Source organism: Cataglyphis hispanica, chromosome 1 (assembly GCF_021464435.1).
Source record: "Cataglyphis hispanica isolate Lineage 1 chromosome 1, ULB_Chis1_1.0, whole genome shotgun sequence".
Lineage (NCBI taxonomy): Eukaryota > Metazoa > Arthropoda > Insecta > Hymenoptera > Formicidae > Cataglyphis > Cataglyphis hispanica.
In genome coordinates, this window is record NC_065954.1 from 6,997,173 (window position 1) to 7,015,136 (window position 17,964).

Genomic DNA, 17,964 nt, shown 5'->3' on the forward strand with positions numbered 1-17,964 from the left:
CAAAGAACGCCATTATAATATTGTGTTTTGCAGATAGAAGAGTGCGCACAAAAATCCAGGACGGCGCAATAAAAAAATTATTTATATAGTACGTTGAATAAAGTTGACGGATTAGATTACGGTAAACGCAAAGCATAACATACATTTAATCACTCACGCAAAGCTTACAAAGTAAAACGAGATATATAAAAGCTTACATAAAATAAATTTCTTTTATAATCTCTTGCTTTTATGGCCGTACGAAAATTAGCTTAAATAGTAGGACTTTGCGAGAAATGCATTTCCGCCGATTTCATTATGTTCAACCAAATCATTACAAACGAGTTGTATGCTTGAAAAAGAAAAAACATATCTTACGATTTTAATAATTTTGAAATTTATTATTCTGCGCAAAGTATGACATAATTTATTGGCGCGGAGAAATTTATTAATATTTTTTCCCATAATCGCGCTCCAATCTTGTTTCGTGAACCAGCGCGATGGAACAAAGCGCTTTAATATCACCCTTTCGATATCTAGGACGAAGTAAAGTTCTATCGCGACACCGTTTCCCGATAATCCAAGTATCGAGCGATGAACTTTACTACAGAGAAAAGATAATAAAGCCGGAACTTGTTTTGTTTGTCTTCTAAGAGAATCATCCAGGGTCGTTTTGACATTTTTCGCTCGAGGAGCAATAATTTCGTTTCCGTCCACGCGATCGTCTCGCTGGCGTCAACAGGTATCCGACAAGATTGTTTTTTTGTTTGATATCTACGTGCGTACGGTTCGCCGAGTTTCGCCGAGGCAAGTTTCGTCCGTGCATCGAGCAATTCGCCTGGGGACGCGCGGTGAGTGGCATTTTATTTGAGAACGAAGTGAATTCCCGGGCGCCGACGATGCCAAATAAGCTGTTTCCCGCGCTCGATACAGCTTAGCCCCCTTCTTCTTCGTTTCGTCCGCCAAATACGGCTGTGTGCACGGCACCGCCAGATAAACAGCAGAAAAGCCCGGCTTTCTATTGAAGAGCTGCCCAATTGAAACGGCGGTGCCTGCAGGCTCTCGTCGGTCGAGAGATGCAAGTGGGAAGATAACTTTTCGCGATCTACTTCTGGTCTTCCGCTCCCGCGAGGCCAAATGCGTATTAAACGAAAATCCGTAAGCGAATCCTCTCGCTTCGTGCGAAGAACACGTACGCGAGCGTCAATTCCTATCTTTACTGGACAAAGTGACGCAATTAAGATGAAAAAACCATCAACTGTCATTTACGACGAATGTTTTTTGATTTTCATTATTTTAAATTTTAAAAACAATTTTAGGATAAAATATTTTCCAAAATGTGCTATTTATATAAGTGAAATAATTCATATTATAATAATAGGACTATAAGAGAGAGAAAGAGAGGCAGAATATTATATGTGTGCATGATATCATATGCACATGTAATATGATTTATTTTCACTTTTTATGTTTTCTATGTGAAAATTAAAATAGTAATAGGAGAGAATTTTATAAATTTAAGTATAATTAGATAGTCATTTAATCTGTGTTAAATGATATTTTATTAGATAATTGTTTTCAAATTAGAACAGATAAAATTATTACTCAATTTGATTTTCGCATAATTTCGATGAGAATATTGACAACGGAAATAAATTATTCAAATTTCAATTGTATTTATTGATTCATGATGATTTTATTATTTTATTATACGAGTTTCTTTTTCCAATTTTCTTTTTCGCAAACATACACGCGCAATATCTTTAACAATTGTAAAAATAGAACTTTATTGGAATCACGCTATAACGATAACGAAATAATATATGGCTCCTCATATTTTTACAAATACATGGACGTAAATTAAATAATTGATACAACATATATCAGGTGCATCAAACTAAATTTTAAAGTCAGTATTTTTAAATCATATAATTGAATAGTATGTCTTAAATGGTATCTCTCGACTAAAGCATAAAATGGATCTTCTAGTTGCAGGCGAAATTTCTCATATTCCTTACTGTAAGGATTTCGTTTACACCATAAAATGTACTACCTACGATTATTACGCTTTCGCATTCTCCCAAGTTCGCATTGTACGTAACAATAATTTTATGTTGGAATACTAAAACGGAAATTGCAAAAGTATTATGAGCGAGTGCCTTATAACGATAAAGAGACTTATGCTATATAAGTTGGAACGCCGTATTTATCTAACTTTACAATCGGCAGTTTCGTGGCTTTCTCGTTCTGTTTTAATTTGCATTCGTATAATGGAAATAAAAGTATCTGTTTTATGTAGAATTTTAGCGTATTTTCAAAAATTGCATACTACTAAATAATTAATATTCTTAGAACTTTTGAGGAAAAAACAAAATTAAATTTTTATCTTATTTAAAGATTTTTATATTTTATTTTTTTTTTTATTTTTATTGATTTATTTTTTTATTATAATATAATTATTATGAAAATATGTTTATAATAATAAAATACACATTTTTTCAATTTTGTTATAATTTGAAGTATTCATATACAGTGTATTATTTTATTTTTTATTTTAATTTTAAAAGATAATATAAAAGATAAATTGCATTTTGGGGGGAAAAATATTGATTAATCTTTATGTCATAACGTAATTGAAACTGATTGAAATGGCAACGCAATCATCTCCACCTTTATAGCGTTCTGCACATTATTGGCAATAGATTAATGAGACATCCTCTCTCGGCAGTCGATCAATTTCTCTTCAATACCTAACCACGCCTCCAACGAACTGTCACTTCCCTCTCGATCATTTCAGATATGTATTTCAGTCTGTGCTAGAGAAGTAGATATCGAGTACGTTTCAGGAATTAAAAAGAAGGTTGATCTATCCAGACGAGTAAAATAAGAGGGTTCATACCTTGAAAAGTAGAGAAAGAGAGAGAGAGAGAGAGAGAGAAAGAGAGAAACAGTGATATCGGAATCACTGCGAGAGATTGCGGCAAACCGCGGGAAATAGAGTACGCCAATGAAGAAGAATGGCCACCAAATTCCCGACAGGTTCTTTATTACTTCTTCGCCGTGGGTTTCTGCTTCGAGGTTAGAAGGAAAAAAAAAGGAAAGACGAAAGTCGCAAACGAATTTCTTCCGTCAAGCGGCGCGAAATCTCCTCCAGAAACCGTCTGTCGCTAGGAGATGAATGAAAGACTCGACCGAACACATTGCTGAATGCTTTTAAAAGTTTTCATCAGACAGTCACAAGTCGCACGAGCACACGCGAGTCTTCCGGGCAATCTGAGAACGCGCATGCGACAAGAAAATAATTAACTTTTTTCTGCCTCTTTCTCCATCCATCTCTCTTTTTCTTTCTTGACTCTATCGCAGATACATTTAATCGCAAGAAATTATACATTTCCATATTCCCTATACATTCTTTTTATTTGTGTTCTCTTGATTTATAAGTCAATTTTGGAAGCAATCGTACATACATATACTTGTACTTATTTTTTGTAATGTCTTATTTAAAACAGATTGATCAAGTTTATCGAACATTCCAATCGAGATACGGTAACATATCAAATTACGTCTGTATGATTTTTGTATATATATGTATACACTAATGTTTACACGAACGATTTTTTATATAGAATATAAACTAAGTCAATCCTATAGAGATTATCTTCTGCTTTGCATACAAAAATATTCAAACTATGCTTAATCTTTTAATGAAAGTATTAAAAAAAAAAAAAAAGAAAACGAGAAATAATGACTTTCTATGGATGTTAATATAACGAAATTAATATGGCACATATTAATAAATGCGTGTAATAAATTAAATTAAAAATTAAATTTAGTTTCTCAGAGAACAGAGATGATTATAAGCAATGATTATCGTATATATCATTTTTAAATAAATTCGGTTCTTATGTAGACTATATATAAAATATTGCAATTTTTATATTGACAAACTGTTGTTATGTATAGACACCTAAAACCGGTTCGCTGCTTCTTTGGCTTCTCCGTTAACGCTTGCGACGACAGTACGTATTCTATTTCTTGTTCTTGATCTTTTTACGTCTTCACTCTGTTATGGCGACCAGTCGACAAAATCAATAGAAGCCAACATCGAAAGAGTGATATTTTAAGGCGACAACCAGTCAACCCTTTGAATTTAATGTTGAGTGAAGTTATCGCGTTTAATTATATGGAAACAACATTATTTCAACCAGAGAGACGCGCTCTTTAACTCTTTCTCCGCTGTCGGTTTTAAGTAATCACCGCTGATACGAATCCTACATCCGGATAGCGTGCCGTGCCGCCATTTTTCTATGCTAATTATTCATATGCCATCTCACTTTTTGCATTTGCAGCCAGGTTGATAGATATTTACTTAACGGCATTTTGTAGAGCGAAAGTCATATTACCATAAAACTGCTTTGTCGAAATAAAGCGATAATACATTGATCCATGTAGTGACTTGTCTAAACAAAGTAAAACATCAACAAATGAATTCCAGAAATGAAAGATATATTTATCGTATTTTGTAAATTGATTGATCGTCCTCAGCTTCAATTTATTTCTGCAACTACTATTCTGACATATGTATGATTGCTATTGCTTTACGTAAAACACAATTTTTCAATCAAATTAAGCGGACAGGATATTTCGGAGCGATAGCGATTGAAGGAAGCAATATCGTATGACATTCGATGCACTTAATTTAACGATCGCAAATGTTGGAACGGCCGTTGTATCCTTATCGTAAGTGTTTACAGTATCGCATCGGCGTAATTTTGCAAATGCATCTATGACGTGCTTCGATAGCGACGGCATGTTTTGCATCGCATTAATCTGCAATCAGAAAGCATATTAGGCTCTCGTACACTTTTCGCTTAATGACAAGCTCGCTATATCTTTAGTTCCTTGCTGTACAGAGAAAGCGTTTTCTCATTCCGTTTCCATTACTGCGCGACGGTTATTTGAACAAAATAATTATAGAAATCTAAGTCTCATTTATCATAGCGTACGACAAATGGAAAAACTTTTCTTAAAAATTTATAATTCAATATAAGAAAATTATTTATATAAGAATTTATCGGAAAGCATTAATTTTTTTGTGATTAATTTTTTTGGGATTGATATAAGATATTCTGATTGAAAAAAAAAACTCTATGTAAAATTTTTATGTGTTTTTATCAGAAACTTTGGCAAATTTTTTAGATAGAAATGTTATATTCTCAATAATTTAATTTTTTAAATGGATAGTAATAGTATTTTTTTGTCCATGACTTTTTTTTAATTATCATCGTTTTTAAAGCATTTATTTATTTATTCGTGATTAAAGGATTGATATAAGCTTGCTTTACGTAGATTAGCAAGATATGGTTTTAAATCTTTTAACTAATAATCAGTATTTATGAACAGTGTGTCAGATGGATTGGGCGGATGTATTTAACGCAATATCCACACATTATATTAGTTTAATGCAGGATTATTCAATTAGTTAAATATATTTTAGCGGATCTATAAAATTATTGATTTACGGGGCAATTCATTATGTATATTTAATTAACATAAAAATATTTAAATCTGCATTGTATTTATGTTGTATTATTAATCGTATAATACGATGCGAAAAAGAATTTTTTACATCGTGATCTCGTACAAAGGGCGGTATATTCGTAATTAATAAATAAACACTTCTGCTTTAATAATATAATACATAGAAACAGATCATATCATTATAAACTCATTTATTTCTCTATGATACACACACGGACGATACTAAATGCAAATAATAATCTTCAATGTCCCAATTCCATCAAATTATTACCGGTACAGTGGGCTATGGGAAATTAAGCCACAAAATTGTTTGCGTTCGAAAACATTGCATCCGAAATTGACGTGAAATCAATATCGAACCTCTGAATATACGGGAGAAAGAGTATTAAGTAGCAATTTAATATTAAACAACGGTGACGCACGAATACATATTTTTGTCATCGACAATTATTAAACGATAACGTTAACAATATTTGGCTTCTGTCCCAAAATCTTTATCCATTGTAATGAAAAGATTAAAATTATCGTATACAGAGAAATACATCAATCTCGCAAGTGCGATATCGATTTGAGTTAACACTTTATATTGCTGCTATTCTAATCTCTCTAATGTAACTCTATTCCAAACTAGTTTACCTGCAATCTGATAATTACGTTTTCATTGAGGTATAGTGATTATTGCCTCTGGCATAGTTTATCGAAATTCAACTGGTACTTGAAATTACTACTAATAACAAAGCCATTTGGAAACGATGTATTAATAATATTAATCAACAGAAGAAAGAAGATGCGTTTAATATTAGAAATATGATATATAAATACAAATTTTATTATTTAAAAAAATCTGTTATCACAATCATTATGTTATTAACGTCATGTAAAAAAACTGAATAATGCATGATTGTATAAAAAAATATATTACGCTTATTGCGCTCTTTGTTGAATTTAGGCCAATAATGTTATTTCAAGGAACGTAGATAATCGACAGGCGCGCCGACAATGCTTCCTTAAAATCAACAGCGCAAACACTATGATATTTTCTTTAAATTCCACTCTATAATACGATAACCTTTAGCATCGACACGTATTTCCATTTATTTTTTAACTGTTTTTATAAACTGCTTCTCGAATCAAAGTCTATCAATTTTTTCAAAGTGAGCACGTTGTGCTTATTGATTTTATTTTCCCTAAATGTCAGATGAGGAATCGTGTTTTATTTGGTAAAAGTTTTACTGCAGCGAGATAAAATTGTCAATAATCTTCAATATTTACTTATCGGCACTGAAAACAACTGCAACGAGAGGAATGAAATCTGCGGAGCGTTTCGCAATCTAATATTCGGCGCTTTCACAGATCGCCATGATTAAAGTGAACGTTTAATCGGGATTTTTGATCCGATATATCTAGAAATCATCGCTCGCAAAATGATTCCAGACGGCTGATCCACTGTTATTTATCCGGACAGGATGTGTAATGGCGGATGTACAATCTTGTTATTGTGCTGCGGTGATATGGGCCGAGGCTATAGTGATTCAATAATTCAGTACCATGCCCGCCGCTGGCGCTATTTCGTATCTCGAGAGTACTGACCTACATTTACAGGGATGGCTACAAATGAGGGGACAAAGCGGAGCGGGAGGGAAGATGGAGGTGCGAGGGGACACCTTCGACCAGCCGTTTGCCATTCCGCTCCCCATATCCGAGGATCCAGGATTCCTGGAAGCGCTTACCTTCGCCCCCTTTGAAAGCGCATAGCGACCGGGGCTCGCGGGAGAACAATGAGAGTCCATCCTCGCCGTGAAACAATGACGAAACGCGTTTCGGTCCGAGTTAACCCCGGACTGGAGGCCGTGTCGGACCACACAGATCTCTCTCTCTCTCTCTCTCTCTCGTCTTTTGTCCTGTAATTGTTGACCCGACGACGATAAGGCGTATCAAACGACCCGGGAAGGAACTCGCTATCCAGCTTCGATCGTGCGTCGCAATGGGCGTCGCTCCCGTCCGTATACGTGTACAATACTTATGATCGTAACGTGTTTTAATAGCCGTATCTACCGGCCGAGTGATTAGGCGGATAATAATGGCCGCCAATGGCATAGACACGGATGTCTCGCCACGTATATCATCCCGATAAAATAAATGTGGTGGAAGAATCGCGCCATTTCACAAAGCGACTTCATCTCCGCACGCTGTTATTACGTAAGTGTTTCGGCGTTTAGTTCTATGAGTTCTATGAGTTCTTATCCGACATCTCGCTGGAATTAATTCGACAAAGATTTTTTCCAACCTGGAAGTATTTCTCAACCAGCAGACATTATAATTAATCTTGAATATCATATCGCCGAAAAATTTCATTATATCGTATCGTACGTTTTTAATATCGATTTTTTTGAGGAGTATTAGATAGGTCTATAAATTTTAGAACACTGGGTATGCGAAGGACGTTATTTCAGAGTTATTGGAGGAAGCTAAGGCAGCCTGAGAGAGATTGCACAGACCTCATTGCAACCTTTGAAGATTTGAGGGGCATCTATTCACAACGTAGGTCCTCGAGAAATCCTTCGGCTTCCAGGACAACAAAGGATAATCTTGAAATCCATAGTATACCAACATGTATACTAAAATCGAATCGCATGGTAGAGTAAAAAAAATCGATACGAGCGATTTTCGCAACTTATGTAATAAAATAGACTTGTATAATGACTTGTCAAACTTTAAAGTTGTCTGAATTTTCTATCTCTCTTTATTTTCACGGATATATTTAACGTGGTGTCACATATTAAAAATTTATAAAAAAATTATTAGGAAGAACACATATATGTGAAAAAACATGAAAATTAAATTACTTCTAGAATATATGTTTGATTCGACCGGTTCAACAATTTTTTCAATTGATTTTCTGTTTTGCGTTTTATTTTTTTTGTCAATCAAACACTAACCGAATTTGTATTTTATTAATTATCTCACGGTTTCGCGGTTACTCATGTTCGTTCTATTTGGAAACAAAATTGCGAATTACAATTCAAGTATTCATTCAAACTCGATCACTTTGATATTTTTTCAACAATAACTCTATATAAATGGCGTATTGTTTTTCACCAAAAAGTAATCGAATTTGCAATTTATCGATTATCTTTTCGTGTTTACTTATTTCTACTCTTACAACAATACTTGATAAACATCGAGAAAAGTTGGTGAAAAAATGCAAATTAATTATGAATTAATTATTGCGAGTGCGGTAAATTCAAGCTGCGGCTTTTATACATCACGCACTTCTTTGGTTGCGTCGCGGATAAACAACTAAAAATAATAGTACTTCCGTACACACAAGTTTTCACATCATGTTTTTCACATTAGCAAGCCGCGTCTCGCGCAACATAAAAAAAACAAAAGAAAGAAAAAATGGCGGAAGTACGTGCTGTCGACACGCGAATTCATTTCCGGTGCAAGCTCTCGCCGGAACACGGCTTGCAGAAGCGCGCGAGCCCACTCAATTCCCGCGGGCACGTCCCTAAAATAATCCCGGGCACAAAACGTGTCGTTATAAAAATTCCATCGCCTCTCGTCGCGTCGACGATGGAACGAAGAGAATTTTGTGTTCGTCTGACGTTTTTCTCCTTCCCGCTTGCATTCGCGCACCACCGTCACCGCCGTCGTCATGCCTCCACGTTAAGCACGCGGTACCTCCTCGCCGTCTCTCGTAAATCCGTCTCTTCATAAATTTTTCATCGAACCTCAAGGAGGCACGCAACCAGCCAGAGTGCGTAGCGCCGATGGTCTAGAACAACGACTACTTATTTAAAACGAGTCGCTTATATCTCGCACGCGCCAATCGACCGGTGTGCTCGTCTCTCTCGCATATTCGCAATTAATTAATAAGTATGGAACGCGCGCGGCGGATAATAGTGGCCGTCGACGTTAATTGTGGTCTAACTAATGAAGGCGCCGACAGGTCTTGGTTAAGCCGCTGTCACACAGTGACACGAAGCCTAATATGCTCAACAGCGTAGGGAGGTTGCTGTCAACGGGAGAGAAGAATAAACGATAAGGCTTCCATGCAGCGGAACACCTTTCGCTTCTGTCGGAGAAGCGATTATACCTCCTCGCCCCGAAGCCGAATGCAACCGCGAATAATTAATTTCTGGTACTCGCGATTCCTTACAAGTGGCGCAGCTTCTAACGAACGGAGATTACGATGGTTTGTACGGCTGACATCTTTCTCTCTATTCCGGCGTCATATCTCTATTACGATTTTCAGCGATACCGGAATGTAGAACGCAGAGTTGGGTTCAAATTGCGCGAATAGTCATGGTACATGACAGAACGTGAATTATGAAGGAATCTCGCATAATTCGGACGGGCACTAATCTAATGTCGCGTAATTATTTAAGTAGAATGGCTCGTACATGTCAACGTACAAACTAGGAAACGTCATCAAATCTTCGTGTCATTAACAGATTTCATATATAAGATTTGATTTAGTATTTAAAATGCATTTTATAACTTTATAACCGATTTTTCATTTATAGCTAATGCGCGTGGAAAAAACACAGATTGTGCAAATAACAGATGCGACTCTCTCTCTTTTTAATAATCTGTGTGATAAATGTTTGCATTTTCAAATATATATTTGAACATCATACAAATTTAAAGAGAAAATTGTGCGAACTAAAACATGATTATTTTTTGTTGAATATTTTTAAGAAAATAATAATCTTTTTTTTTTTAATTTACAACATAAAAATTTGCGAAGATAAATTAATCTTCGAGGACGCGCCTTTTTGACTCTGACTTAAATGTAAATGCGAAATTTCAGACACTTCCTTTTCGCTTCGGGGATTAATCGGTCGACGTCCGATTAAAATTGGCCGATATGCGGTATCGGAAGCCGGTATGCGGTGCAACGAATGGGCGGCCGTAGCGCTCGCGCATATTAAATCGTATATACTGTGGCAATATACACGATTTAACTCTTCTCGCACAATAGATTCTTCCACGCGAGTTGCCGCGTTCCGTAAAATCGAACGCAATCGCTCCGAGCCGCGGAAACAATATTTCCCGCGGCTTCTCTTTCATCCGCGCTTTTTCCTCTCTTCCCATCTCCCCTAGTTCTCTCTCTCTCTCTCTCTCACTCTCTTTCTCTTTATCCGCGATCTCTCGACTAGTTTTCTTTTTTGCTTGCTCCCAGTCTCTTTCCTTCTCTTTAACATCGCGCCACTCTGACGACAACGTGCTTTGAACTTTTCCAATTTTCACGCGATGAGATTCAACTACGGAAGCGAATGAGACGCCGTTGTAATGTGGGTGTAACGATCCTTAGTAGCGTTTGCGGTGATGATGTTACCCCACTCTGACGTATTAACGAAGGGATCTCAAAGAGAACACGGAGATACGCGCGTGTTGTTACGCAATGCATAAAATACTCAAGTTTAATGTATTTTGTTTGACGTACTTTGAAAAGTATGGATGCGTACAGAAATTAAAATAGCACGTCGTAAAATGTGTATATCGTCTTGACTCGATGCGAAGTGCGAAGTTACAGCGAGAACTGAACAGGATTACTTAGGACACGTAAGCGTCTAGTAGCGATTAACATTATTCATGTCTGATTTCAGGATGCCGACCACTGAGAGACACGATCGTGCTGTCCATGTAGTCCAGGAGAAACTATCCCAGTTCGACACGTAGGTAAGTAGCGCGTTAAATCGACCCCGAGCCCGGGTGGCTTCAAATTCAATTGCCGGCCTGCCACTTAATATGCCACGGCCAACGAGCTGCAAATTCTTGCCGCGCGGATGCGGTAATTCCATTACAACGTTCGTTAAGCACGCGGTTCAAAAGAAAGATTTCCCGAGGGTACTTAATACCGAGTAACGAGTTTGTCACAACGTGCTGTTGGCGACGTGAGCGTCCATCTGATATACCACGCGTAATGTGACGATGGCGATGTGCTCCGAGCTCGCAAAATTTTCTATTACCCGCGATAGACGATCATCTCTATTTTTCACTATGTTGACTATGTGACACTTAGGAAAAAACATTTTTCACATATGTTTAATTAATCATCATAATCATAGCGATTTCGATATATTGCTGATAAGCTATATCTATAAGGCAATGAGTTTAATATCAAAAAGCGAGACAATCGGTCAACCTATTTATTCATTCTTTTCATGAGAAACCTTTCATGGTCTTAGATCCATACTTTGGGGATACGCGTTTCTCGTAATAGAAATTTAATTTATTAGTGTTTACGAATGGATATGCGGTTAACTTTGCAGAAATCGAGAGCTTGGATAGAAATGGAGAGTATTGAATCTACGGACGGTTTTACGCTGAACGATCGACTCGATTGCCGGTGTTTCTGGCTTATCTATTGACGCATGCATGTAATTTCGCGGACGAGGTATTTGCTATTTAGTCAAGCCAATTAATTAACGTGCGCACGCTCCTTTTACATTTCAATGTATCCACATATATGTTTCTACTATGTGTTTCCTACGGATATCGAATATGATCGCTATGAAATGTACAGCGTATGCATTATCTAGTAGTCGAAGATTATGTCTCAATTAATGCGCTTCGTATAAGTTTCCGGATTATGTAGAGTTTCCATATGACTCATTCATAAGTTTAATCAAATTGAAATGTTTGTTTTTTATATCATGGTATGATATGGTATTAAAAAATATGTAATTTATCTCTTTATTTGTTTTGTATTTTGCATATAACAATTTTTAAGGGATATATCTAATCAGATTGTCTGGAAAAATGTAAATAAATTATGTTATTTTAATCGACATTATATCGTCATTCGATGCATAGCAATCCACGCGTGCAAATGCACGAAAATGAAAAAAAAAAAAAAACTTGCAGATTAGTCAATTAATATGATTAAATACATATGAGTATTAAATCGGTAGCAATAACAATGATTATACCAATTGTGATTTAATAATATGTATAATAACGATTATGTAATACGAGCGGGAAATGCAATTAATTTTGAAATAGCGCTATCGACTCACGGTCTAGTAATCATGGGAATCGAGATTAGTTTGAAATGACATACGGATTACCGCGCAAAGTAACACTCAATTCATTATTGTGTATTTAATATCTCACGTTTAGCACGCGTTGACGCACCGCTGCAACGCATAGATCCATATATATATATATATATATATATATATATATATATATATATAGATTAGTATTTATCTATATCTAATTTTCATGAAATTTCCAATGTAATGATTGCTATTGCGTTTTATTACTGAACACTTTGCCGGTACTTAACGCAAGCCATATACATAATGTAGCCGCAGCAAATGTAATATCCGATAATACTCGAATTCAGAGATGCGTGTTTATAAAGATCCGAAATTTATCATGAGAACTGTAATCACCAAACGAGCAATCGCGCAATTGCAGCAATTCAATATCGTATCGATTAAAACCCTCTTTTAAAACTAATAAAATCCACCGAACGAAAAAGGACATTTTATCTCTGCCGTAGCGGATATCACGTGTGTCGCGTAATCTCGGCTAAGCAGCGACAAACGGTCGGTTTTTCGCGCGATTTCATTAAATTATTTTCAACACGTTTAAATTTGACATAATTTAAGAGAAAACGCAATAAGGGAAAAGATCAAGTACATATCATTGTGCGTCGGAATTTTGATTGATCGATCACTCCGACCATGCCAATTACATTTCAATTGGCTGGCGATGGCGGCTTGCTCATTTGCTCGCTTTCTCCATTTACTTCGACGCATAGATACCTATCTACCTACTTGTCTATATCGATAGTCGGTGGTCGATTTCTACGGTCGAGAGAACGAGAGAGAGAGAGAGAGAGAGAGAGAGCGCCGGCCAGAATTTCATTTCGTGGAGACACATTCGGTATCCTTGGGGAGTCATCCCCGGGCCCACCCGGCAAATTTAAAGAACGTCCGTCATCTTGACGGATCTCACGCGCCGTCTCACGATGCCGTAAAGATGGATTTAAAGGATGTACGACGTCGATGCGACGGAAATATAATCATATTGTATCGATACTACACCAGAGAGTTTTGTCACGCCACTTGTCACAGCCGCTATTTCGAGAGAGATCTTTTCAGCACACTCGGTATAAAAAGATCCGGTCGCTGTCGTAACTCTAATGTAGCTCTGGCTGCGCGAAATATCTGTTTCGCGACGCTTTTCTCCCTTATTTTGTAGCGAATGTAATTGCGAAATTAGATTGCATGAATTACAGAAACGATACGGATATATTTTAACAATGTCGATGAATAAAAAAAAAAAAAATATATATATATATATTCCATTAGCTGAATCCATATATCGTCAGTTATTCGCTAGTCATTATTACGCGAAATAACTGATCGGTTATGCTTATGTATGTTTCATACAGATAATTTCATTAAATTGAAATTTCAACATAAAAATAGCTATTTCATCACACAAGCTGTTTTTCAGGTAATCTAATACTAGTAAGTTGATTTTTAAAGATTCAAATATATAATTTAATTTTAAATTAACAATCGAATATTTTTATATGTCATTTCTTCTGATTAATTCGAAATTGAATTTATCTCTAAGGATTTTATTGAAATATTACATTGCAATTAGTTAAAGCGTTTCGAAAAATGCATAAAATGCAAAAACATTTTTTTTTAATTTATTTTAGTATTAATTTTTAATTATACTTTATATTAATACTTTAGTATTAATACTTAGCATGTCTTTTATATAGGAAGCTTCTTGAACATCAAAATTTCAACATGCATGCACTGATATAACGTTTCTCGATCAATGAAACCTGAATAGTAGATTTAACTATCATCATTTGAACTATCGATATTACATATTCATTGAAAATGACAATGTGACTGATTAACATGCAGTTAAAAAAACGAAGATGAACACAAATGCGATGTAAAGTCCGCGCGCAGGCGACAATGGCGATGATTACCGCATTAATACCGTGTGAAATTATACGGAAAATCGGTCCTCTCCGATCACTCGTTGACCTTAATGTTCGCGACACTATCAAGGTGGAAAAGAGGCCGCTCTATCGTGGTTCGATACTTTAACGGTTCGCCGCCAACAATGGGAAGTACGAACCAACGGCATGCTTCGCTGACGATATATGCGTCCTCGTGACCGAGCGGAATCGCACCAGGATACAATTCGTGTGTGTTGCAACAGTTGTGAAAGTTTCGAACGGAGAGAGAAGAAAAAGCCGCGGCTATGCGATACACGCGAAACATTATTGCCCAGATAAGGCCGTGCGGTTTTGCTCGCCGGTATGGCAGCATGAATACCTATCTATCTACCTTGTCGGGTACGCTTACCGGTGGCCAAAAAAGTGGAACATATCCGAGAAAGGATCGAACTTGCGGCTCGAATACTCAATAATAGTAGACGGAAAATAGAGGAAATAGAGGAAACTGCAAGGATCACGAAATGATTGACATGTGATTCTGTAAAACGGGTATGTGCACTTTTTTGGTCTATTTTGGCAAAGTAATTTACAACGGTTGTCATGATTTTAAAATTTTATTCAGTCATATTTCTGTGTACGCAATAGCTGATAATAGGACAAAAAAATAATGATATGATTTAAAAAGATAGAATGTTGACAGATATTAAAATTCAAATTAATTTTTATTTTAATCATTTTACAAATCCAAAATGATTAATATTTCTATCACTATTATTCAAAGTTATTCAGTTTATACAGTTTGTATTGGTATAGTGCTCGCTTATATATAATATTATATATAAACAAGGTTAACGCGCAAGATAACACAATCGGCGGCAAATCCCGAAACACGCAAGACTGCAGCTGGGTTTCGGCCAGCCGCAATTGGTACATCGATACGAGCAGGTATTTGCATAGCTATATCAAAATGATGATAAAACATCGCTTGGCACGATTTAAACGCGCCAAATGAGCCATTAATAGAAAATGTCGGTGAACTCGTGTATATATCGCGAAAATTCGGGGAGAAATTAATCTATTTAAATTAAAGCGACCCCGCGGATGTACGACGTTACGGCGATCCCCAGGCGCCCATTAATTACTTAATTAGCCGTAATCATGCAGTATGCAGCTTGTGCGAAAAAGTTAGGTAAATAACACATGACATCTGGTGATCCGTTGTACTTTGTTAACTCTAGCAAGATCATGATATTTCTTACATTGCATATCTTGTAATGAATAAAATTATGTATTTGCTTTTTATTGCAACACATTCAGCTTACGAACGAAAGACCGATTAAAAATCTTTGGACCTTTATGTACACAATCATGAAAGATTGATGAATTTCAACTACGATTCAACGATAATTTATCGAACCTAGATGAGAAACGATCGGCCTCTTATAAAATATGATAGGGCTAGCAGAGCGCATTGAAAGTATTATTACGGACCTATATAAATGGCGCGTTCCTCACGCTATATCCGTGCCGATAATAAGTGACGCAAAGTGCCCAATTGATCGCGATCTTCGCCAGTTTCGCGCGAAGAGACCACTTTTCTGAGCCAACGAAGCTGAATTAATCGTCGCTCGGCGCCTCACTTGGCGTTTCTGTCAGCGCGAGCACGACGAGCACCTCTTACACTTTCCTTTCACGTCCGAAAGAGCAGCGATTTATCGTCCCTTATTTTCACATCAACCAGACAAAGCGACACGCATACAGTCGAATCTCATGTTTTTGATTCACCTCTTTTGAAAAAGAGATTTCTAAAGTGCATTCCTTACGTTTGTGTAGTCAGACTTTAAACGAGCTTCAATTGTCAGACTATCAATTTTTTGTTTAGCTATCAATTGTATAACACGTTTATACATCTCATGCAACGCAAACAAAATGTTAATAATAATTATTAACAATGTGTAAAGAGAATGCAAAGAATCTAATATTATTGATATTGATAGCTAAATGTGCTAATCTCTCTCTGTCTCTCTCTCTCTCTCTCTCGATGTATACCATGAATATATCTTCTCAAATTGAGAATATTTATATAAAATACCTTCTATATATTTTCTATATATTTATATAATTATTCAATTCTTTTTCTTATATTTCTGATTATTAATGTTACAAAGGTTATTAATGAATTAAAAATGTGCGAATTCATCTCGGACTTGCTTGTTTGCAATTCTTCACCTCGTATACTACCACGGTCATATCGTTGTATGAATCTAAAGAGACAAGTGTCTACAAAACCATTGCCGATTTAATCTATGTCAAGTACGTCGTGTATCTTTGCCTCCCCTGAGATGTGTTTGCGGTAGCTGACACTTGAATAGAGATGCGTCTAACATCGTTGATCTTAATTTTCAGTAAATTTAGATCGACTGGCAGTACGTAATTTTTCTTTCGCATTTTCGTTGTATCAAAGATAAATTTTCAGGTGAATTTAAGAATAGTAGGCGAATAGTCAGTTAAATAATTAATTTTTATGCTAAATAAAATTATTTTCTTCGCGACAGTACATACATTTCTTTTATAAGAACGCAAAAATATTGATCGTGAGATAGTGCACGGTGTTGAAACGAGAGATTTTGAAAGAAACTCGAGTTCTTGTCTTCTGATCCATCCCCGCAAAGCCTCGCAAGTATCGCGCGATCAAGACCCGTCGAACATTGTTAAACCAGGATTGCCGCTCGTCGTCCGTCCCTTAATCGGCGGATGTACCGACAAGACGTGTCGTCAGCGTGTCGGCACGTATGCCTGTACTATACGCTTCGCGGGTTCTTCGAGGGTGAACCACGACGATGGCGAAGGGTCGGTCGAGACGGCCCATTGTGCTCGCCCCGGCGCGATCTTCATGGGTCGGAGGAAAGCACACGGCTGTAGAAACACATTCAGGATGGAGAGGAGAATGGCCGCAGCGGGACGGGGGAAGGGGGAGGGAGGGAGGGGAGGGGAGGGGGCGATTCCGAGGGACACGAAAAGAGTGTTAAAGAACGTGGGGGACGATGTTGCGCGCGCGTTGCAGGAACAACATGGCTTAGCAGTGTATGCGATGTGATGCGAATTCCTTGTGAATGTACATAACCCTCGGCATATACGGGATATCTCTCCCCGCCGATACATTGAGCTCCCACATTCTCGGTCTTCATTATTATTTCACGCGCGGATATACCGTGCGCGTGGAATAACTGTAGCGGGGAACGCGAGCACAAACGCGAGCGAAATATAAAGATCCCCGAGGAGCTGCCTGGAGACTCTCCACTTCAATTAGAGAAAATTCAGCGCCGTCGGGATTAATAGATACGCCGAAAGGAAAACGAGCGATATAGCGCTGCTCTTCGATCTCCTCCATCTTCACACGTAATGAATTCATTGGTGCGCTCTCATTACACGTAGTCTTGATCGTTAGATACGCGGCGAATCCCCCGTGCATTCATCTCAATCCGCTATTTCCA

General features: G+C 36.9%; 2 protein-coding genes across 6 annotated transcripts in view; one reads left to right on the forward strand and one right to left on the reverse strand.

Moving 5' to 3' along the window:
- The window catches only part of LOC126849935 (leucine-rich repeat-containing protein 24-like), a 186,075-nt gene that overhangs the window by 130,097 nt on the left and 38,014 nt on the right, over window positions 1-17,964 (forward strand). For all 5 annotated transcript variants that reach the window (XM_050592366.1, XM_050592405.1, XM_050592386.1 and 2 more), the window contains one exon: window positions 11,136-11,208. The gene's annotated coding sequence lies outside the window, so the exon portion shown is untranslated. The remainder of the gene's footprint in view (window positions 1-11,135; window positions 11,209-17,964) is intronic.
- The window catches only part of LOC126849593 (protein mesh), an 84,385-nt gene that overhangs the window by 11,026 nt on the left and 55,395 nt on the right, over window positions 1-17,964 (reverse strand). The window lies entirely within an intron of this gene.